We start from the raw sequence: 10,988 nt of genomic DNA on the forward strand, positions 1-10,988 counted from the left end.
CCAAAAATCATCGAACCATGACCAAATTTGAACTTGACCTGTATTTTCTCATGACATATCCATATGTCAAATTTGAGTTGAATGTGTTGTGCCGTTGGGGAGATAATGAACGGAAACTGAAAATTTCATATTATTTTCAAAGTAAAAGGGGCATAACTCTGCCAAAAATCATCGAACCATGACCAAATTCGAACTTGACCTGTATTTTCTCATGACATATCCATATGTCAAATTTGAGTTGAATATGTGCAACCGTTACTAAGATAATGAACGGAAACTGATGATGACGGAATGACAGAATGACGGAAGGACGGAATGACGGAAGGACGGAAGGACGGAATGACGGAAGGACGGAACAGGGTAACACTATATGCCCCGGCCATTACATGGCGGGGGCATAAAAAAATTAGGGCTAAAATTAGGAATTTTAGGGTAAATAAAAGAAATTTTAGGGCTAAAATTTGGAATTTGTAACTAAATTATGACCTCAAAAGACCATGATATGGGCTCAACTTTGCATATTTGACACAAAAGTAACTCACTCATAATGCTCTAGTTCGGTTATAGCAAAGGTGTTACCAGTGTTCCATAGTCACCAGTGAAGAAATTGATTCACTGGTCAACTGCCTTTAAAAAGAGCTGAAAAACTACATTCAAACATAACTAGAATGAAAACATTTTCAAAGTTATAAGTATCCCTGAACAACCAATATTCAATTAGTTAAGCTATGATTAGCCAATAATAAATGGAAGGGGAAATTATGCTTTAAATTTATTTTAGCTATAAATGCATTTATTATCAACATTTATCGTTTTAAGGTTGGTACATTTTCAACAAGTCTAGATCTTTCTTAAAAAATAATAAAAACATTATGACCCACTCAAATCATTCCCAGGAATATTAAAACTTAAATTCAAACAGCAGGGTATACACCTATGAAGAATTCGTTCAAGATAAATCAGGCTACTAAAAATTGTAGAAATTTCACAACAGTGTCAGTTCTTTCAATGATTTTCAACAGTTTTTTTCCATATTTTAAAAAAAACTTACACTATATGTTATAACATAATTATGTTCAGTACATGTTAATGTATACGAAGGTGTCACTTCTTAGTACCCTAATTGGGTAGCAAAATGGTTAAAGCATCCAATCATTACTGCCAGTTTACCTTACCCACTTTATAATAAGCAAAGGAAACTTGTCTAGATCTGCCAGCTGGTATCACTTACAAAATATCTGTTCTACAGTCATCACTTGAAAATAACTTGATTACAAATTAAGACTTTATTAATAAGGACCCCTACATAAAGTTTGATGAAATTTGTGGTTCATCATGTAAATAGTTGCTTTACATAAACCTAAGACTGAGGTAAATGGTAAAACTCTAAAGCCAATAAAAATGTAACTTCCTTGGAAATTTTTTTATCACAATTTTAAACAGGTGACTATTTTGATATAGTCAAAGTTCGACAATTTTCATTGTTCCATTTAAAATTTAAGTTGTGATTGAAACATGGTTGTTTCGCAATATGTTTATCACAAAAGATAAAAAATAGGAATTTAAGTGAAAAAATAGGGCTTTTTTAGGAATTCCCTTTGAATTATTCATTTGTTTAGGAATTTTAGCCAAACTGAAAAAAATTAGGATTTTTTAGGAATTTTAGGGACGCTGGACAGCCTGCATGTAATATAATGATTGCAAGCAAAACAAAAACTGACTAGAACAATAATGGCTTTCAAATTTGTAAAAATGAATCTTAACAATATATTTGGGTCTTATACAAACATAAACATAATAACTTAAGAATAAAACTAAATGTCTTTAGTCATGTCATATAACGATTGCAAGCAAAACAAAAACTGACTAGACAATATCGTAAGTTTGCATGAAATTGGCTTGGCAATTTATGAGATGTTGTTTAAAGATCAAGTTTACGGACGAAAGATAGACAAAAGCTAGCAATGTCACTTTGTTAGCTAAAAAAACGCACTACTTTACTCTTTCACTCTTCCAAGTTTAAGTGCCCTGGCCATTGTGTGTATTTTGGTGTTGACTGCTTTGGTGACTAAGCTTCTCTCCATATTTAGTTTAATGGTGCAATACACTGAAAAAAACAAGGTTTATTTTTCATTTCCATGTAACCATGTTTATACTGGATAAAACTAGAACTATCACTGAAGGTGAATGATACCCCAAAACCCCACTTTGAAGTAAAGTGGCAGTAATGTATTAGTAAAGCCCACCTACAAATGAAGAAAATAAACACCAAAGGCAATTATTATTTATTGCTGGCTTGATTTTGATCTGTTGGGATGAACATGTATTTGCATTGCAAAACCTAGATTTATTTACAAATGACAAGTGGCTCATATATTATAAGTTTATCTAACCTTGTTAAGAAATCAAGGTATCATGTTAACAAGAGGGCCATGATGGCCCTGAGGTCGCTCACCTGTATATAGGCCCCCCCAACCCCCCCCCCAATGTTGCAGGGCCAATTTAACCCAAGGGCTTTTATTTGCACAAACTTGGTAGACACCCATAAGATGTTTCATGCTAAACATCTAAGCTCTAGCTCATTGGGCTTTTTAAAAGAAGATTTTTTTAAAGTTTTTACTATACACATATAGTAAAAAACAATGACACCCCTGGGGCCAGGCCAGTTTTGACCCCAGGGCTTTTATTTGAACAAACTTTGTAGACACTTACTAGAAGATGTTTCATGCTTAATATCTAAACTCTAGCTATTTGAGTTTTTTCAAAGAAGATTTTTTAAGATTTTGCTATAATAACACATATAAGGAAAATCAATGACCCCCTGGGCGGTGCCAATTTTGACCCCAGGGCTTTTATTTGAACAAACTTGGTAGACACCTATTAGAACATGTTTGATGCTAAATATCTTAGCCATAGCTCTTTGAGTTCTTTAAAAGAAGATTTTTTAAGTTTTTACTATATGCATATAGGGAAAATCAATGACCCCCCGGGGCGGGGCCAATTTTGACCCCAGGGCTTTTATTTGAACAAACTTGGTAGACACTTATTAGAACATGTTTCATGCTAAATATCTTAGCTCTAACTCTTTTGGTTCTTTAAAAGAAGATTTTTAAGTTTTTACTATATGCATATAGGGAAAATCAATGACCCCCTGGGGCGGTGCCAATTTTGACCCCAGGGCTTTTATTTGAACAAACTTGGTAGACACCTATTAGAACATGTTTGATGCTCAATATCTTAGCCATAGCTCTTTGAGTTCTTTAAAAGAAGATTTTTTAAGTTTTTACTATATGCATATAGGGAAAATCAATGACCCCCGGGGCGGGGCCAATTTTTGACCCCAGGGCTTTTCATTTTGAACAAACTTGATAGACACCCATTAGAACATGTTTCATGCCAAATATCTTAGCTCTAGCTCTTTGGGTTCTTTAAAAGAAGATTTTTTAACTTTTTACTATATGCATATAGGGAAAATCAATGACCCCCCGGGGCGGGGCCAATTTTGACCCCAGGGCTTTTATTTGAACAAACTTGGTAGTCACTCACTAGAAGATGTTTCATGCCAAATATCTAAGCTCTAGCTCTTATGGTTTTTTAAAAGAAGATATTTAAAGTTTTTTCTTTCGGTTGCCATGGCAACCAGAGTTCTGCATGGAATTAAATTCTTTGAACAATTTTTAAAGGTGACCACCAAAGGAACATTCCTGTGAAGTTTGGATGAAATTGGCTTAGTGGTTTATGAGGAGATGTCATTTAAAGAAAAAGTTTACGGACGCCGGACGAACGGACGGACGCCGGACGAAAAGCGATCACAAAAGCTCACCCTGTCACTTTGACAGGTGAGCTAAAAAAACACCAAAATAACAAACAAGAGCGATCAGTGATCACATGTGTCGCCTCATGATGGCCAATTTCATGTTGGGACAAGTTTTGTGACAGACAGACAGTGCACAACTAGACTTGGTACTGATCATTCCTTTAAAGTTTGGATGAAATTGCACCAGTAGTTTTTGAGGAGTAGTCCGGACAAGCTTTTATGTATCTGGCAACACACAGAAAAAAAACCACCTTTTCATCAAACTTGCCAAAATATCATTCAACCTGAAAACCTGTGCAATATGTGCCAGGACTTGAGCAACTGATCAATCCTGTAAAGTTTCATTGAAATTGCATTAGTGGTATAAGAGATGTAGTCCGGACAAACTTAAAAAAAGGGCCATACCTCTGACAAAAATCATTGAACCGGAAAATGCTGACAATATGCACAACTAGACTTGGTACTGATCATTCCTGTAAAGTTTGGATGAAATTGCACCAGTAGTTTATGAGGAGTAGTCAGGACAAGTTTTTGTGTATCTGGCAACACACAGAAAAAAAACACCTTTTAATCAAAGGGCCATAACTCGGCCAAAAATCATTCAACCAGAAAACCCATGAAATATGCACAAGGACTTAAGCTACAGATCAACCCTGTAAAGTTTCATTGAAATTGCATTAGTGGTATAAGAGAAGTAGTCAAGACAAACTTAAAAAAATAAAAATTATTAAAGGGCCATAACTCTGACAAAAATCATTGAACCGGAAAATGCTGACAAAATGCACAACTAGACTTGGTACTGATCATTCCTGTAAAGTTTGGATGAAATTGCACCTGTAGTTTATGAGGAGTAGTCCGGACAAGTTTTGTGACGGACGGACAGATAGACAAGACGACGGAGAAATGATCCCTATATGTTACCACTACTCCGTAGAGGCGACACAAAAATGAACCATGCTGTGAACATGACAGCTAGGTCAGAACTCAAAGTTAAAACCAGGGTAATTCAAATAACCATTAGGATTTTTCTTCTAAATGCCACTGTTTGAAAGAACAATGTTGACTAACCAGTCTTACTTGTATGCAAAACTCACTTTTTCAATTATACATCAATAACAGTGGTTAAAATATACACAGATACTTTTCTGACAAATTCTAAATCATTACTGACATGATGACTGAGAAAAACTTGAAATGTGTCAATAAAACACGGATGCCCCCACACGCCACTGTTCTGTCAATCTTATGACTCTAGGTCAAATAGTTTTTTGGACTACATGTGCCACAAGTTGAAAACTAAAAATCAACAAAGGGCCATTATTCTGTTAAATTTGGTTGCAGCAAAAATTCCTTCCTTTACTACCATCTACACATTAAGTTTGTTAATCCCTGGAAGTTTAAGCAAAATCTGCCATCCGGTTTAAGAGGAGTTGCGTTCACAAGATTTTGGGACAGACTGACAAGTGCCACGCTGTATGGTCCCACATTGTGGGGGGATAAAAATAATCTTATTTTACTTACATGTTAAACTGTCAAATCCTCTTTTGTGCCAGGCAGTATCTACTGCACTGGACATACCACTGCGGGTTTTACAGGGAAATTTCGGGGAAAGTCTTAATCTGCTGTGAGGTTTTTTAAGATGTGGACCACTTCTGATTTGTTTTCAACCTTTGACTGTCTGTGAGAACTGTAATTGTAAAAATATATTTCAAAAATATTTTCTGTATTTTAAAATTCATCTTTAAACGTAATATTGACAAATATTGAAGATTGAACACCAATGAATTGACAATAACATATTTATAATTAATGTAACACAATGTTCATACAGTTACTAGAATAAGTTTTGTTAATTATTAATGCTAATTGCACGACTTTTTCCTGACCAATTTTAGTAATCACTTTTATGAAATAATTCGGACTGCATATCGATTATTCATCACATGAAGTTACATCAAATTGTTTCTATTGAAGACGACCCCAAATAGCATTAATTACAAAATTATCAAAGTATTATCATTTAATTGCTACACCATGATTATAAATATATATAAAAAAAACCTCATAGATTTCAACTTACAGTTTAATAGGCATTTTTGTTTGATGTATTGTTGAGGATTGTTAATCACAATTGTATAAATCTGACCATTCACTGTCATTTGTAACTGTAGCATCTGACTGATGAATAGACCTTGAATAAAAAAAAATACATATGTACAAACAGTATATGGAGAGATATTCATATATTGAAGCAACTGACATAACACAAACAGTTCAACAACACCAGTCAGTTTTGCATAGTCCTTTACTTTCGTAAATAAACAAAATACAGAAAACAAACTACCAGTACTCACTTTAGTGCTGGCAAACATCTGGCAAAGGACATCCTCCGAGATCTTGTCAATAAGATCTTCCATGATGTTGTGTTCTGATACCATTGATTCTTCATGATGCACATCCCTTAAAAAGAATGTATGTATTAAATATGAATTTTAGACTTAAACCAATGAAGGTAAAATATGATAAACAAGATCAACAAGGAAAGGCGGCGTTCACTGAACGCAACCTCCATATGACCAAGCAACAAGTACCAATGGCAAGGAGCCCAGGCGGACCCAGTTTGTCATGTAGAAATCAGGGCCGGCAAAATCTGATTTTGACTAACTTGTCCGTTTTTACTTGAAGCATTTCCTTACTTGTCCGTATGATACTTATATAGTAAATTTTAGAAAATTTCCACTTGTCCGTACAGGCTGTGGGACAACCTGGGCAATACGGACAATTGATTTCGCCGCCCCTGTAGAAATAAATACTTTTTTAAAAAAACAATTACACATTCATGTTATTTTGAAAAAAGAAATATGTACATGAATATAGAGTAACATGCAAAAACAACAAAGCCATTGTTTAAAAATTCTTTTCTCATATATGGATTGTATAATATTCTTTGGTTCCCTAAACCACGAGTGTGCCAGCAATATAGGATTATACCATGATAAGCTGCATAGACATATAATTACAAAATAATTTTTGAAATTCTTCCAATTCAAGTACATGTTATTTCGAAAATATCATTGTAAATGTAAATGTGTCTTACTCCATTTCCTTGATCTTATGCAGCAGATTCTGTCGGCATAGAAGCCAGTGCTGTCTCAATGATATTTCCAACACGTATCTCCATTTCTTTTCATGTTTTTATTTCCAATTGTTGGTATATTTAGTGTTGACAACAAATTGTTGACCCTCACCGGCCCACCTACACTATCAATCATTGCTGTAAGAAAATGAAAGAAACAAATTATTTCATTAAAGTATACAAATATTTTGTCAAAAAAAACTTCACATGGATTGTAATTTACATAACCGTGATAATAACACATTGCATAAATTAATATAGAGCTATATTTAGCTGCCTCATGTACATTGAATATTAGTACTGTGACTGTGTGTATTGGCAGCCTAGTGTAAACTGTGTCTTTTATATAATGTACATGTAGGATTCTGTAATGTCTTACTAAAAATTGCATTGTTGCAAGATTTAATTTAGCAATGTTTTATCATTTGTTTTTCAAATTTCTCAGTGACTTTGGGGAAATTAAAACAGTTCAGAGGGAAGTTTATAAAACATTTCACAATAGGAAGTGGCTAGCCGTACGGGCCCGTACGGCTAGCCAAAAGTTATAGCCGTACGTGAGTCACGTACGACTAGCCAGGACACACTGTATTGGCTAGCCGTACGGCACTTTTCAAAATTATATGGAGTATGTGAGTCACGTACGGCTAGAACTTTTGGCTAGCCGTATGGCTACTGGTCGGGGACCCTCAACCTGACACTTTTTAAACATTTTTCCGTACAGATTTCATAATTTTTAACCTAAAGACCTAAAAATTTGAGACAGTTCAGCTAGGTTCTTCTCCTAACTAACAAACTAGTTTGTTTATTTCTGATTGTATTTACACTTATATCTGAGGCTCGAAAACGTGCGTATAAAAATTACCTAAAATGTCTACACTACAGTACCATGTGTCCGGACAGATATGTACATGATGTGATTTAATTCAGATAAAAGCTTGGCTGTTTTAATTTTTGATTTTCAACATGTTATACAATATTTCAGCAACAAATCCTGAAGTTTTGGATATTCTATTGTTTACTCTGCAAATGATTATAGTTGGTATATGAGGTCAGGCATTGCCCTCTTGACCCCCAAATTTCAACGTCAACATTCTTGAAATAGACATTAAAATATTACCATTTACGGAGGTTGAAATAAATTTATTTACTTAATTTTAGAACTTAGAAGAAACATTCATTTATTGTTGATAAAAAGTAACTGACAACCACTGAATATAGAAAATTAAGCATTTTTTGGAGCCGTCCGGGTTTGGTGGTTGTCCGGTTTTGGTGGTCCCCAACCAGTAGCCACTTCTTTCACAATAAGGAGTAGTGTTTTACAGCTAAACACAAACAAGATACATGTATTCTGTATAATAAATTAATTATTTATAAATCTGAAACATAAATTTGGTCCGCATAATTTTACATGTTTGACATGTCACATCATTGGAAGACAAGTAAATAAACACTGATAAATCATAATGTATCGATATATTCATTTTGGTACGAGACCTTACATCTATGAATTCATTATCAGTATATAGTACTTAATGTAAACTATGATGCAATACATTAATCACTTACCTGTTCCTAATTTTGTGTTGACAACGAAACATGGCATTCCAACTTTCACAGGTCTTCAATCTACTAGAGTCTGTGTGTTTTTCCATAGGGAACACAATTCATATGACCGCATTCTGTGTTTCGACATTTCACATACAAATAACCAGACACTCCCTGTTTAAATTCACCTAACATGTTGTCAAAAGTTAATCAGTGCTGTTAATGGTAGCCCAACTGGTCCAAGTCTACATTTTTTACAAAATCTTAGGTTTGACCGTAACACGCCAAACTCAACGATTCTTCTTCCCTCTTTCCAACCCTCATTATCAACCGATTTAGGAAGAGTTGATGTCTTGTAGAGCTGGTTTGGTTGACACGTAATACTGGTTACCTGCACTATTGTTATGTTCTATAATAAAGTCGGAATACTTGAGTTTCTGCATCTTTTTATTACACTTTTTTTGAATCGACCGAGCGTATCACGCTGTAAGACGCCATGTTAGATATCTGCGGAAATTACGTCATTTTCTTGGGGAATACTACCACGTGACCGGGGATATTCGCTATTATTAGAATTCCGAATTTATACGTAAACAAACGAAGTTCGTTACGATAAATGGCGAGATATGGCGGTAATTGTCGAAGATTGCCGATTTCACTTTGGGTCTTCTACCTTATAATTTTTTAACTGTTATTGTGAACTACAATACCCTCCATGATACATATGATGTTTCAATTTGATAACTCTTGGGCAAAAAATAAAAATTTGTTTGTTTCCACTTCCCGACCCATTAAAATAAGGTTGGGTAGGTAGGTAGGTAGGTTATAGCACGGACTTTAATTGACATTTAAATCCGTGGTTATAGGTAGGTACATGAAGGACTTTTTTTATATGTGCATAATAATATAATTCCTTGGCAAAATAGTTATTTACTGAACAAAGTTGGATTAACTTTCAGAAACTGATATGTTTGTGGCGATTATCTGGCAAACTGGTTTTTATAGAAAAGTTTCTGGTGAACTTTCAGCGAATATTTTTTTTGATAGAAAGATTCTGGCAATCTCTGGCAAATTAGTTTTCCACTGAAAGTTTCTGGCAAACTTTTGGCGAACAACTTAATATTCTGGTGAATTCGCCGCAAAGTCGCCAAATGTTTGCCACAGAGTTGCCACTAGCACGCCCCGTTTAACTCACAACGAGTGAAAAATGTCCATCGGTAAAAATGTTGTGAGCAACTTCCGTTCCTCGTTGTGAGCACCCATCTATGACGAGTGACACGATAAACAAGGTGAGTTTTTCATAATTTTTGAAGATTACAGACATTTATGTAAAATTATCGGAATGCAGTTAGCTAGCGATGTGTTTTCCGAGTATGCACATGTAAAGATATTGCCTGTTGATGGACAATTTGATGGAAATAACGTGCGACGCAGTCACTCGGGGTAGCTGGAAAACTGGAGACAACTTCTCTTTGGACCTAATTTAACATTGAAAACGTCGATTCTGGTGACGTTTTGTGCATTCTAACCTAAAACAAATGCCCACAAGTCTTCAGCGTAAATTATTATCTGAAAGTCTTCGTAGAAACGAAGATATACTCTTTTTTGCTTTAATCCTCGTTGTGAGCACCATAACCTCGTTGTGAGCAATTTAAGACAAGCGCAGTGCTTGTCTGGTTTTAATATGTAATTCAAATGGCAAGAATACAATTTTCAATCTTCCAAAAGCAATCAAAACGTTTTTGTACAATAGTTTTTTCTTTGCAGTAGTTCTTCTTTTTTTGAAAATTATTCTTCATATTCACAATTCATAACTAATCAGTGGAGGTAAATCAGGTATTTTATTTCGTATACTCTAGTGTGGCACGAGTGAACATCACGGGGTGTTTATGAATATTTCAACAATTTCACAATCTGTGTGATACACACATACATATGTTTATCCTGAGCTGAAGACTGACCAAGTTATGTAAAACAAGAACTATCACGGTAAGTTGACAATGCCCCTGAAGTGGTGCTTTGTCCTTTGATTTATGGACCAGATAGATTATTTGTTTTTTGGCCAATTAGATCTTCAATGTGAAGGTAATTCAAGGTCAAGGTGAAATTAATATAGGTCAGTTGGAAGGTCTTGTCCAAAGGGGCATTGTGTCCAAATATGAATTAATTCCACTTACTTATAAAGAAGTTATGACCAATGTTTAAAGTTTTTGGATGTTATAGAAGGTCATTCACGGTACAAGGTAAAACAAAAAATACAGATCAGTTTTAAGGTCTTGCCTAAAGGGGTGTTGTTTCAAAATATGAGTAGAATCCGTATACTAATAAGGAAGTTATGACCAATTTTTAAGTTTTTGGACAATTTGACCTTCAAGGTGAAGGTCATTCAGGGGTCAAGGTTCAAAAGAATATAGGATAGTTGAAAGGCCTTGTCCAAAAGATGTGTTTGTGCCTAAACATTATGCCAGGACATTATGGCCATTCTTAAAT

The 10,988-nt window shown here is 34.8% G+C and overlaps 1 long non-coding RNA gene across 1 annotated transcript; it reads right to left on the reverse strand.

The window, feature by feature from the left end:
- Positions 1 to 406: 406 nt before the first annotated feature.
- Positions 407 to 8,987, reverse strand: LOC132733273 (uncharacterized). Its single transcript, XR_009626151.1, has 6 exons — positions 8,520 to 8,987; positions 6,915 to 7,091; positions 6,172 to 6,277; positions 5,898 to 6,008; positions 5,339 to 5,504; positions 407 to 2,107 (listed from the first exon to the last, which is right to left on the reverse strand). It is a non-coding gene; the product is annotated as an uncharacterized LOC132733273 (long non-coding RNA).
- Positions 8,988 to 10,988: the final 2,001 nt, after the last annotated feature.

The sequence above is a fragment of the Ruditapes philippinarum genome, unplaced genomic scaffold (genome assembly GCF_026571515.1).
Source record: "Ruditapes philippinarum isolate M1 unplaced genomic scaffold, ASM2657151v2 ctg19620_1_1_1_1, whole genome shotgun sequence".
NCBI lineage: Eukaryota > Metazoa > Mollusca > Bivalvia > Venerida > Veneridae > Ruditapes > Ruditapes philippinarum.